Genomic DNA, 12,560 nt, shown 5'->3' on the forward strand with positions numbered 1-12,560 from the left:
TTGGTTGGCATTTCGTGGAACCCCCCCCCTTGAATCAAGTTCAGGTAGTACCATGTCCCCTCAAAAAAGCAAAATAGTCTTTGAAAATAATAGTACAAACCACAGTTCAGTCCCAAAACTAGATATTAGAAGAACTTGAATTTTGGCAAGACTTCAGAACATATTATAACTTTGGGATCAAGCCTTCACATGCCCTAGTTTTGGAACTCTGCCCTTGAGAAGGTCACACCTTCCAAAACACATGGTGTGTGATCAAGCAGCTGGACTAAAGAACTTCTTCCCTTATTAGATACTTTTCAGCCAATGGACATCTGCTACTGGCCAAATAAAAAGGCAGCAAAGTTTGCCAATTGCTATGCAAGAAGTTGGGTGCCCTCCTGAAGAGAGGGAAATAAGATGACCCCTGCTTTTTCACCAATGGAACTGTTTTCTGAATACGAATTTTATCTAGAGATAAATTACATTAAATCTCCCAAAAAGTAGTAGAATGTTAGATCTGACATTCATATTCACCTTCACCTTCTTGGGAAATGGGAAGAATCAAAATCTCTCTGTAGAGCTATTACACATTTAATTGTGTTGATGGTTTAAAGCCCATTTGATTGACTCTTCAGTACTTCAAGACCATAAGAGGGAAATAGGGGACAGATAACTCAGGATTTATTCTGTATCCGTTCTCTGTAGCACCCTCCTTGCTTCTTGTCTAAAAGATTGCTAATCTGAGATCACATCCTTCTCATTTTTCTTTTTCTGCATATGATCTTAGTTGCCCTGCCTAAGAACAAAGATATTGCCAGCTGCTACAAAGTATTTCCTATGAGTAAATCTCCTTTTTGTTTTATGTATAAAACTAGCTCATTAGCAATTGCTCACATCAAATTCCAGCTTTTAGGAACACTCACTTACAGAGACACAACGCTTCAATCCCCAACCAATTCCAAACAATAAAAATCTCTAAAGAAAATGACTAAATATGCATCTCTCTGATAGATTTCACTTTCTAGAAATTTTGCAAGCATGTGCACACATGTACAGATGTATAATTTTTTTTTAAAGAACTCCATGTTCTCAAAATTTTCCTTAATCTAACAAGGCATATTTACTTAACCTTCAGTGTAAAGCAGCTACCATCTTTCAAAAACCGGTAACATCCTGCTTGTGCTATGTCTGACTTCTCTGCTGAGTGTACTTTCTAAACATTTTGCTGGGTTTTATCACATGCAAGTTATAACAAATCTGGCCAACTTGGATGCCTGGATTTTATCAGAACAGGAGAGGCTGCCTTTGTGTCTATTACACTGGGACCAGGCTGATGTGAATTATGTCATAGCAACATTTAGGATGTCATCACTGGTAGCCTATCACGGTGGTTTGCAGAACCCAGCAACGTGATTTTTCAAGGGTATCAAGCTGAAAGTAATATTGGTGATACATTTTACTCTGAGATTAGCACTAAGCCTCCTGTTTTTCTGCCAAAACTTCTCCAGGATTTTGCTTGCAGTGTTTTAAAAAGCCTCGGATTATACAAAACCAATCTGTTGAAGGAACTGTTGGTTCTATGCTTACCTTTCTAATATGGTCAACAGGTTATAGAGGTTGGAACGGGTGAGAACCGCAGGCTGTTACAATCAGGTAAGGATTCTTCCATTATGATGCATGAAAAGGAGACCAAATAATGCTTATCTACCTGTTTTTAGCAAGGGGTGTACTGAAAGAAGAGTTTTGTTTCCTTTTTATTTCAGCATCTATAATATAGAATCAAAATGATGTAACTTTTTTTCTTAAGAATTTTGTCAGCTATTGTTAGTTTACAAGAATTCTAAACAACCATCAAAGTTGTTTCGGAAATGATTTCAATTGATAGGTGTGTGCATGTGTACATGCACATCTCCATGTAAAGATACACACACACACACACACACACACACACACAACCAGAAGATCAATTGTATGACCACTGAGGAACAGATCTAATTATTATTTATAGGACTCTAACATGGCTTACTCAAAAAATGTATATGTTTGCAGTGATTTTGTGGACACAACTCCCTCCTTCCAGTTTAGTGACAAATGAGACATACGAGAAGGAAGAATTATTTTCCTATAAATAATAGTGATTTAAGAACTTTCATTCCCATCTTTTCTTTCATTTGACAGATGCCCCCTTTTCTTGAAGGACAATTGCTTCCCTTTTAGAATTGTTGCTATCATGGACTCACATTTACTAATAAACTAATTGCCCTTTATTTCATTCAGGATTCTAAACATGATTTTTAACCAAGAAAACTAAAGCACACAGAAATATAGCTATATAACTAATCTGCTGAATCTTTCTGTTTTCTCAGAGCTTTATGCATATGTGAGTGAAACCTTGCATTGTAGCAACAATAATATGTAAAAAAAATATAATTTTCAGAAGAAACCCATTGTTCCTGCTCTACAATATGTGTAATATAGTCAAATTTCCATTCCATCTCTGGGACCTGTAGCACATATCACATTAGCTGGGTCAAAAATCATAATATTGCCCTCACTTTTTCTAGGATGAACCTAGCTGTGTCATGAGCCATTTTATCAGGAGAGCATCAGCAAAGCTTTATGATCAGCTTCTTTCCCATTGGTCACATAGGGAATTTCCTGTGTGGCTTCAACACTCTGATCAATGTGGGGAAAGTGTGCTATGTGCTACTAAACCTTGGCAGCATGTCCCATGTAAAGAAGTTTACTGTTTCAGTTACTCTTTCCCCTCCACTCTTTTTCTTGGAGGACTATGCAAGCTGTGTCAACTGATGGGGTTCAGATATTGCCATGATAATCTCAGTTAGTTTAACCTTGTAAGTGACTGATTCCATGGAAATTAATTAGCTGAGCCAGTAGACCCCGTTCTAGTGTTAACTCTCTCTCCTTATTAACCCAGTTAAACATACAAGTAGTCCTCAACTTACAACCAGTCACTTAGCAGCCATTCAGTTATAACAGACCTCATCAGGGGTACTTATAACCTGATTCTGAAGTTCTGACAAGCACTCCTCCTCCATGGTCATGTGAATGCATGTCAGGCATTTGGCAACCAGCCCAGACTTATGGCCATTTGAAGGTCCTGCAGTCACATGACTGCTTTTTACAATGATTTTCCCAATTCTGTTTTTTGGGAAAACCGACCTATAGTGAACAATGGGTTTATTTTATGATTATGGCATTTGCTTTACAACTATGGCATTTGCTTAATGATTTGCTTAATGATTGTCAATCACATGGATGATTTCCCTTTATGACCATCATGACTTCGGATCATGATGAGCAAGCTCTTTTATGGTTATTAGTTGAGGACTACTTGCAGTGTGGGAATGGGGTCACTTAACTGAAATGCTACTTGGCTGCAGCTATGTAGACCTTTTGGCAGGAACTTTTCCAATCCTGCCTCCTGGCTTATCCATTTTCAGCATCCTAAGTAGAAGTAGTGTATACCTTTTTTTAATGAAAATTATCAGCACTTTTGATCAGTGACGTCATCAAAGTAAACAAACCCACGTGCTGATTACGTCAACAGGGCACAGCCCTAAAAGGAAGTGACGTGCTCAGCCCCCACCCTCCGGATGTGACGTTTTGGCCTAATCCCATCAAGATTGGCAGTCAACCCTCTGGGTACATGATTAGGTTAACCCTAGACTAATTCTATGGACATTCAAAACCAAAAAGAGCTAAGTAAAGTGAATAATTAGCAGAGGCCTGTGTTTTTGGGGAACAAGCCCTACTTTGGGGAGCTGTTAACCCTAGACTATTTCTGTGGACATTCAAAACCCAAAAGAGCTAAGTGAATAATTAGCAGAGGCCTGTGTTTTTGGGAAACAAGCCCTACTTTGGGGAGCTGTGAAATAAAAAATAAAAAAGGCTTTTTATTTCTAATCATTCTAGCCTAACGATGCTTTTAATTTTTGTGGAGTTTTAAAAATCAGTGCCTCAAAAGCTGGGGAAAAAGAAGCCCCTGAAAGGCAGCCAGAGCCTGCATTTAACCCCTTTTTTCTAAAAGATATTTTTTTCTAAAAGGTATTTATGTCTAGGTGGTTTTAAAAGCATTTCCTCGAATGCAGGGGGAAAAACAAACAAACACAGCCCCTTTTAAAACCCACAGCTGGTTTTTACCTTTGTAAAAAATCTAAACACACATATTTTGCCATTTGTACCCCGAATAAAATTTATTCTGCCCGCCTTCCCACTATAGCAAAAGACAAGGAATATTAACAGGAATTAAAATGCTCACAAGAGGCAAGCAGCCAACCAGGCTCACAAGAGGCAAGCAGCAAGCAGCCATGTGTGTTTCTGTCTGTCTGCTAGTAAAAAAAGGGGGGTTAGGCCTTGTTTGGGACGTGCCCGGGCATGTCATGCTCCCCGTGATCTGGGCATGCGCAATGCTCAAGGGCGTGTCATTGCAAGGGGCAGGGGAGTTTGCTCCCCGTGATCTGGGCATGCGCAATGCTCAAGGGCGTGTCATTGCAAGGGGCAGGGGAGTTTGCGCGGGCAGGGACATGCCCGGGCATGTCATGCCCCCCATGATCTGGGCATGCGCAATGCTCAAGGGCGTGTCATTGCAAGGGGCAGGGGAGTTTGCTCTCCGTGATCTGGGCATGCGCAATGCTCAAGGGCGTGTCATTGCAAGGGGCAGGGGAGTTTGCGCGGGCAGGGACATGCCCGGGCATGTCATGCTCCCCGTGATCTGGGCATGCGCAATGCTCAAGGGCGTGTCATTGCAAGGGGCAGGGGAGTTTGTGTGGGCAGGCCTGAACAGCTAGCGATTTAACCCCAGCAGTCTTTTGAAGATGGCAGCCTCTGATGGAGATTTGTTTGATGTAAATTTGACCCCCAAACCACCCAAGCGTGGGCGCAGAATAAGAAAAGGACCTGAGTTATACAGTTTCATTGAAGAGAACAAACTTATAAAACCTTGTTATTGCAGATTCTGCAAAACATCAAATGGTAAGTAAATATGTTTTTATTTATGATAATGTAAATGGTGCTGGAGCGGATACACCGCTAACAGGATGTGCTTTATATTTTGCAGACTCTGAATTAGTAATACCTAGACAGCAAACACTTCAAGACACCCCGCTTTTAGATTCCTGTGGTAATCGCCATGGTCAGAAAGCTTCTGCAGATTTCTCTGATCTAGACTGTAACAGGGATTATGAGCTATCCCAGAGACCACGCTATCTACCTTGTGAGTTAAAGAGCTGCAATTTGTGTAAAGACTGGTTTGCTTGTGACTGCGGACGTGATTTGTGGGGCTCAGACAGGTCAGAGTATTATAAAATAGTATTATCTTCTGATTCTGATAGTGGTGATGAGGGATATTTTTCTGATGGCGGAGCCGTGCACCCTCTGAATTCTGTATAACCAATAAAAGACTGTGTTAATGTCAACACTTGAACATTTGTCAGTGGTCTTTCAGTATAACGATGCATGAAAAGCTTTTAAGTCGTATTTATTATACTCCGGGGTGTGTAGGGAGTTATGGAGGTGTGAATGCCCTTTTTCAGGAAGCTAGAAAACATGATAAAAACCTGACCATGAAGCAAGTCAAGACGTGGCTGTCAGGGGAAGACGCTTATACGCTTCATAAGCCTGCAAGAATTAATTTTCCTAGAAATAAAACAGTAGTGTCTGGCTTAGATCATCAATGGCAGGCTGACCTCATAGATGTCTCCAAATTTTCTAAAGAGAATCATGGAAAAAAGTACATCTTAGCAGTTATCGATGTGTTATCTAAATATGCCTGGGCCTCCCCTTTATCTGATAAAACAGGGAGGGAAGTTACATCCGCTTTCCAGAATATCTTTCAAACAGGACGTGCACCCCGAAAATTACAGACAGATGCAGGTAAAGAGTTCTTGAATATTCCACTGAAGAAACTTTTAGCACGTTACGGCATTCATCATTTTGTCACTCATAGCGAAACTAAAGCAGCCGTTATAGAGAGGTTTAATAGAACCCTAAAAAACAAACTCTGGAGATATTTCACAGCTAGAAATACCCACCGGTATGTGGACATTTTAGCAGATACTATTCAGGGGTACAATAGCTCTTACCATCGTAGCATCGGTACTGCTCCTAACACCGTAAATTTGTCTAACGAAAGGGGTGTGTGGATGAGGCTTTATGGGGCAACTTTAAAAAGAAAAAGAAAGGAAAAATGTCTTAAGATGGGGGATCATGTCAGGGTATCCAGACTGAAGGGTAAGTTTGAAAAGGGCTATCAGCAAACCTATACGGATGAGATATTCATCGTCAAAGAACTGCAGACAAGGGGGGAAAGAGCGGTGTATAGATTAAATGATTACACTGGTGACCCTGTAAAGGGGGCTTTTTACTTTGAGGAGCTCCAAAAGGTTCCTGCTGACCAACAGCGCATATACAGAATAGAGAAAATTATCCAAAAAAGAGGGCGGGGGAGACACAGAGAATTTCTAGTCAAATGGACTGGATGGCCAGAGAAGTTCAACAGTTGGGTTAAGGAGACTGAAGTACAACATCTTTGATATGGCAGAGTTTTACATCACCCTTCCCAGCAATGCGTCAGCAGCAATTTTCCCCCAAAACAGAAATTCTAATTTTACTATACAATTAGCAAGATCATTGGATCTTCCAGGGTCATGGGAAGTAGGGCTAGCAGAGATACAGTATCCGCATAGTTGGCACACATTAACTTCTCCTGGATATTTTGAAATTGCTAATGAGAGAAAGAGATGGCATTTTTCTTTGAGAAGCGGATACTATACTAGCATCCGACAACTGTTAGAAAATATGAACAAGCTTATATCAAGTGCCAAGGACGGCCCTAAGACAACCCTACAGTATGATGCAGTGGGTCGAAAAATTAACCTTAAAGGTGATGAACCGCATACCATTCTAGTTAGCGGAGAACTTGGACATCTGTTAAGTACATTCCCTGGATTCAACACCTTATATGTTTACACAGACATTGTAGAGCTCCAGATAGTGGGTGACTACTATGTGCCATTACTGCGCTGTGTGCCTGTGCAAGGGCAAGACAATGATTTCATCACAATAACCTATGACCGTCCACATTATGTACCAGTCAGCAAACATCACATCGATACCGTTACTATAGAAATCAAAACCGACCAGGACAAAAACGTGCGTTTTTATAACGGGAAGGTGATTGTCAAGCTTCATTTTAGGCCTCGGAAAAGTGAAGGATGGTTGTAATCAAGGAGCACGGGAACCCTCAAGACTACGTGGCTTACTACAGGGCACAAGCCGGTGGAGGCCTTCCAGGCTTCCGAGGAGCCCCCATTATGTACGGGACAGGGTTAGGGGGTCTGTTCCGTGGGCTTTTTCGAAAAGCAATGCCTTTTTTGAGGCGTGGGTTAGAAATCATTAAGCCGCATGTGAAATCTGCTGCCAAAAACATTGTCAGAGATGTTGCGGGGAATCTTGTATCCCAAGTTGTTGATAGGGGGCAGGCTGGATCAGGGTTGTTCATAGCCAGGAAGAATTATGCATCGGGCCCGCCTATTCCGCTTAAAAAGAGAAGACTTGTGAAAAAGGCCCGTCATACCAAGAGGAGACGTGCGCAGAAGAGGAAGCTCTGTGACAAGGAAGACATATTCTAATACAATATGTCATTTATTCATTCTGCTTCAGAGGAATGTGTTAAATCAGAACTGGATCTTTTTCAACTGGCGCCTACACAGACCAGTATTGAAAACAGTACCTATGTCGAGATCCCTCCTTTATCAGCGCTAACACCCAACGCACCCCTGGAATTTTTTATCACGGGGCATGGTGAGCATTACACGGATTTAAACAACACTCTGCTGTATGTGAGTTGCAAGATTGTAAAGGCGGATGGGACGGATATTGATGATGGGGCAAGGGTGGGCCTGACCAACTACCCTATAGCATCACTATTTAACCAGCTGGATGTTACTTTGGGAGATCGGCTCATTACACAGAGCCATCATTGCTATTCTTATCGGGCCATGATTGAACTGATTCTGAACTTTGGTAGTGATGCACTGGGTACCCAATTTACAGCTGGGGTTTTTACAAAGATGACTCAGAACTCATGGAGAGTACTCTACTGACAGCTGCTGGGAACTCCGGTTTCAAAGCGAGAGCAAGACACACGGCCGGTAGTCGTAAATGGGATTTGCTAGGGCCTCTGCATAGCGATCTGTTTTTTCAAGATAGACTGCTGATTAATGGCGTTGATGTGAAAGTCAAACTCACAAGAAGCAGAAATGAATTTTGTGTGATGAAGGACGGCAATGAGAATTATAAAGTGCAACTCCTGGCAGCTTCTCTCTTTGTAAAACGTGTAAAAATAGCCCCGGGAGTGCGCCTTGGGCATGCAGAAGCTTTGCTCACCTCCAATGCCAAATACCCCATTGATCGAGTGGGGATGAAGGTTTACAGCATTCCTGCAGGGAGCCTTGTGTGTAATCAGGAAAATCTATTTCTGGGGCAGCTACCTAAACAATTAGTGATTGGGTTTGTGGACAATGCATCTTTTAGTGGGGATTATGAAAGAAACCCGTTCAATTTTCAACACTGCAATGTCAATTTTTGCGCCCTGTATTGTGATGGCGAGCAGATCCCTGCAAAGCCTCTCCAGCCTGATTATGAACACGGTCTTTTTGTGAGAGAGTACATGCAGATGGTGCAAGCCACGGGCAAAGGCATGAAAGACAGGCCACTGATAATCAGCCGGGAAGAGTTTAACCGAGGGTATACTTTGTATTGTTTTGACTTGAGTCCTGATCAGGGGTGTTCTGAGCACTATTCTTTGATCAAGAATGGTAACCTCAGAGCCGAAATTAGATTTGCACAACCCCTCCCCAACACCGTCAACATGATTCTCTATGCAATTTTTGAAAACCTTATTGAAATAAGTCACACAAGGAATGTGCTTTTTGATTATATGTGAGTATGGACACACTGCAGCTCCTCCAATTGTTCTCTGGAAATACTGCCTTTCTAGGGGTCTACCCTTGTGATCTGCTACCCCAGAGACATATCTCCAAAAGACCTTTTGGATTAATTGTAAATACTCACCCTCACACTCTGCCTGGTGAACACTGGCTGGCCCTCTACTTCCCATCTCCTGGATATGGGGAATTTTTTGATTCTTATGGAAGACCGCCGGATAGCCCTGACTTTCCTGGCTCTATAGTGATGTTTTTAGAGCAGCAAGCTGAGAAGTACACATTTCACCAACGTCAACTGCAACACCCCAGCGCTGTGACCTGCGGGCAACACTGTGCGTTTTTTCTACTGAACCGGACTAAAGGAGTGGACTATGAAAATATTTTAAAGATGTACTCCAAAGCCGATATTAAAAATGATCAAATGGTAAAGCTGTTTGTAAAAACTATAAAGGTGGGAAGGGGGCTTGGAACCTGTAACCGTCACCAATGCATGCAGACATGCATGCCTTATTGTAAAATAAAGAAGAAGACTTAAACGTTTTTACTTGTTTCACTGTGTTTTTATTCATTTTACAAATTGAGCCAGTCACCAAACTTGAACCTACTTCTAGGATTTAATGTCCAAGGGCTAGAGGGGGTACCGGTAATCAGAGGCTTCTGAGTTCCAAAAGGGGGTGTCATAACAGAGACGGGGTTAGTAGCAGCTTCATCCTTAACAACCAGAGAATCTTTCAACTTTTCTATTTGCTCTTTAACAGTTGTAGATCCCAACACAGAGGTTGGAACATTCACCTCGGCCATAGCATTCATAAAGTCATCCCAGCCTTTAGGTTTCCGCTTCTCAGTAGGAGCTCGGTGTTGTGAGGCTCCTTTTACCAAGTCTAAAATATTAGTACCAGGAATAGGGACCCCTTTGTATAAAAAGGTACCACGATCATCCCAGGTTGAGACGTCCTGATGCTGCTTCATTTTGTTCAGTAAAAGTTCTGCATTTTTCCTGTAACGGGTGCTCACACCCCTTAGGATCTCATCCATCGCTGTGTCCTGCGGAGATGGCTGTGGCGGCTGTTCTGGTAAAGTTGGAAGTGGTCGAGGCTCTTCCGGTGGATAAATGAGATTCAGTCTGTCCTTTTCAGATTCATTTTGCCTGGTCAGTCTTAGATACCTCTGCAGTGTAGAATTGTAGAGCTTAATCTTGTCATCCTCAGACAAATCAGCTCTCTGAAGAATGGTACGCATCTCATCATCCAACCGGTTAGTGGCTATAGCCCCCATAGTAGGTGGCCTACCCTGTAGTTGCTCCATCTGATGACGCGACACCAGGTACATTTTCTCGGCATGATCCATGGTTTATCCAGCTAACAGGCTAGTCAACAGCGGAATAGCTGTCCCTAGTAAGGGCCCGATAAAACCACCCGACTGAAGTATGATCTTCTTCTTCTTTTTTAGTGAGACCTTTCTATCACTCAACTTTTTAATGACACCTTTCTTTCTCTTTAGAGACCGGAATTGTGAAGGTTTCAGAGGAAGGTTTCCTTTTAGGGTGTTCAGAGCTATTTCTGCTATTGCCCCCACCAGGTCATTGTTAGCATTGCATAAGATGGCTTTTCTCTGTCTTGGTCCAGCCTTTACTAAGATTTTTAAAAGCCCCCAATTTCTACGTACCCTCTCTGACATCTTAAATGAACTAGTGCTAGGGTAACTGAGCTACTGCTTTTTACACTTCTTTTTCATCGTGTAAACAGTAGGCCAATCAGGCGGGAAGAGGCCTGTTCTCAACCTGTAGGATTCTGGAGTGGTGGCTGCCAAATCTACCAAAAGGTACCCATGTGGTTTGTGAGTGGCATCTTGGAATACTTCTAAAAAATACTTTGTGTTAGTGGGATACATTTGCCTGGCCAGTGTGACAATTTGCATCTGATCACGGGGGCTGCTGAACAAAACCAAATATTTGGAATTCAGAGCTATTGTTCTCATTTTCTTACCTTGAAAGAACAGGTTTTGTAGTATGAGAATAATGCTCAGGTTTCTGTGATGGACGTACTGTGTAAAAGCCTTCTCTATTTGATCGCTGTCACCGGCCGATGCCATGAGATCATCTATCACAGCTAGAGTGATTTGTTTTGGCGGAAACAAATCATCATCTTCAAAAGAAGACGGAAGCCCCTCCATAAACTTAATATAAGGAACTTTATTAAGCAGTTCTTTGTACAGAGGTTGCCAACAACTATAAAACCATACAATATTTTGAGGCATTTGAGACAACACAACATCACCATGTTCTAACATTTGTTTGATAAAAAAAGATTTGCCAGAATTGGATGGGCCGCTTATAATACAGGAGAAAGGATGTACAAATTGTGCAATGTTTTCTGCCATCCTTAATAACCGTAAGGCAGCGTACAGTAATCCTCACTCTTTAATAACCTTTTATTATACACTACTTTTAGAGTTTTTCGGAGGACCCGCGTTTCTAGGGTCCAATTTTTCTTAACCCTAACAATCCCCAACTGCTCTACCCCGATCTCCTTTTTTCTCTCTGCACCAGACACACAATAATCATCTACCAAATCTTTCAAGCTGTCAAAATTAACCTTGTTGCTATTACCACAGTTTAGCGTGATCCCCTTCACTTTTAGCACCGTTTCCCCGTTGGACAAAGCATAAGCATACGTTTTGGGACCAGCTGCAACAAACTCTGTTATCGTAGTGTTTGGTGGAATCTCACTTGTCAGCTGTCCTAAATAATCACCCAAAGGAGGTGTCCACGCCCCCTCTCTACTTACAAAAATGACTGAATCGGTGTCATGGTACAGGCACCTATCGCCCAGCCCATCCAGTAGTCTGTATAATTCCAGCCGGGCATAAGCAGTAGTAAAGCTGGCGATAAATACATTAGTGCATGTCGATTTGGTGGGGTGGTTCTTGGCTGTTTTCCATGTCACAACAGCTGTCTCTGTATCCACAAACTCACATGAGGAAACATCATAATAGGGCACAAAAAGGTATTTGAATAAATCCTCAGGGTTTGTCACCACGGATGTGGTCAGGTGATTGGTGCTCTGACCAAACTTGCCCCACAGCGAATTTAAAAACAGCTTGGCAATCTGTCTTTTAGCAGGATTTACTTCAATGTGGTCACGTCGTAAGCGGACACCTTCCATCTTTTCATAATCCTGAATATATTGCTCTTCATCCTGTTCTGTTTTGCACCAGTCAGGGTAACCACTGGCCTCCTGTTTCTGTCTGAGATGCGTGTTCATATAACCTGAAAATAGCTCATTTGATGTTCTTTCAAAATGCCAGATCTCATAGATTTCAACAATTCTGTAACCTTTTTCTAAAGCTACATTCAATTCAATGGTACACCATGTCCCAGTCAGAGCTCTTTCCTCATCACTGTGTTTACAGGGGGTGGTTTGCAGTTTTTCTGTGCAGGTTGCGCACAAACTAAACATTAATTTGCCCCCTGATTTGTGGGGTAGGATTGGGAAATAGAGATTCCTTGGTGGGTACACTTTGACTTTGGCCAACCCAAAATATTGCTTTATGTCCCCAAAGTTTTGGTAGATGATTTGCGGATGGCCAATTGGGTACTCCTTGGTCTTATTC

The 12,560-nt window shown here is 42.0% G+C and overlaps 1 protein-coding gene across 1 annotated transcript in view; it reads left to right on the top strand.

Annotated features, from left to right (window-relative positions):
* Positions 1 to 1,171: 1,171 nt before the first annotated feature.
* The window catches only part of LOC120302601 (SITS-binding protein-like), a 61,590-nt gene continuing 50,201 nt past the window's right edge, over positions 1,172 to 12,560 (top strand). Inside the window, exon 1 of the mRNA XM_039331259.1 lies at positions 1,172 to 1,632. The gene's annotated coding sequence lies outside the window, so the exon portion shown is untranslated. The remainder of the gene's footprint in view (positions 1,633 to 12,560) is intronic.

Source organism: Crotalus tigris, unplaced genomic scaffold, assembly GCF_016545835.1.
Source record: "Crotalus tigris isolate CLP2741 ecotype Arizona unplaced genomic scaffold, ASM1654583v1 scf7180000024436.1354646, whole genome shotgun sequence".
NCBI lineage: Eukaryota > Metazoa > Chordata > Lepidosauria > Squamata > Viperidae > Crotalus > Crotalus tigris.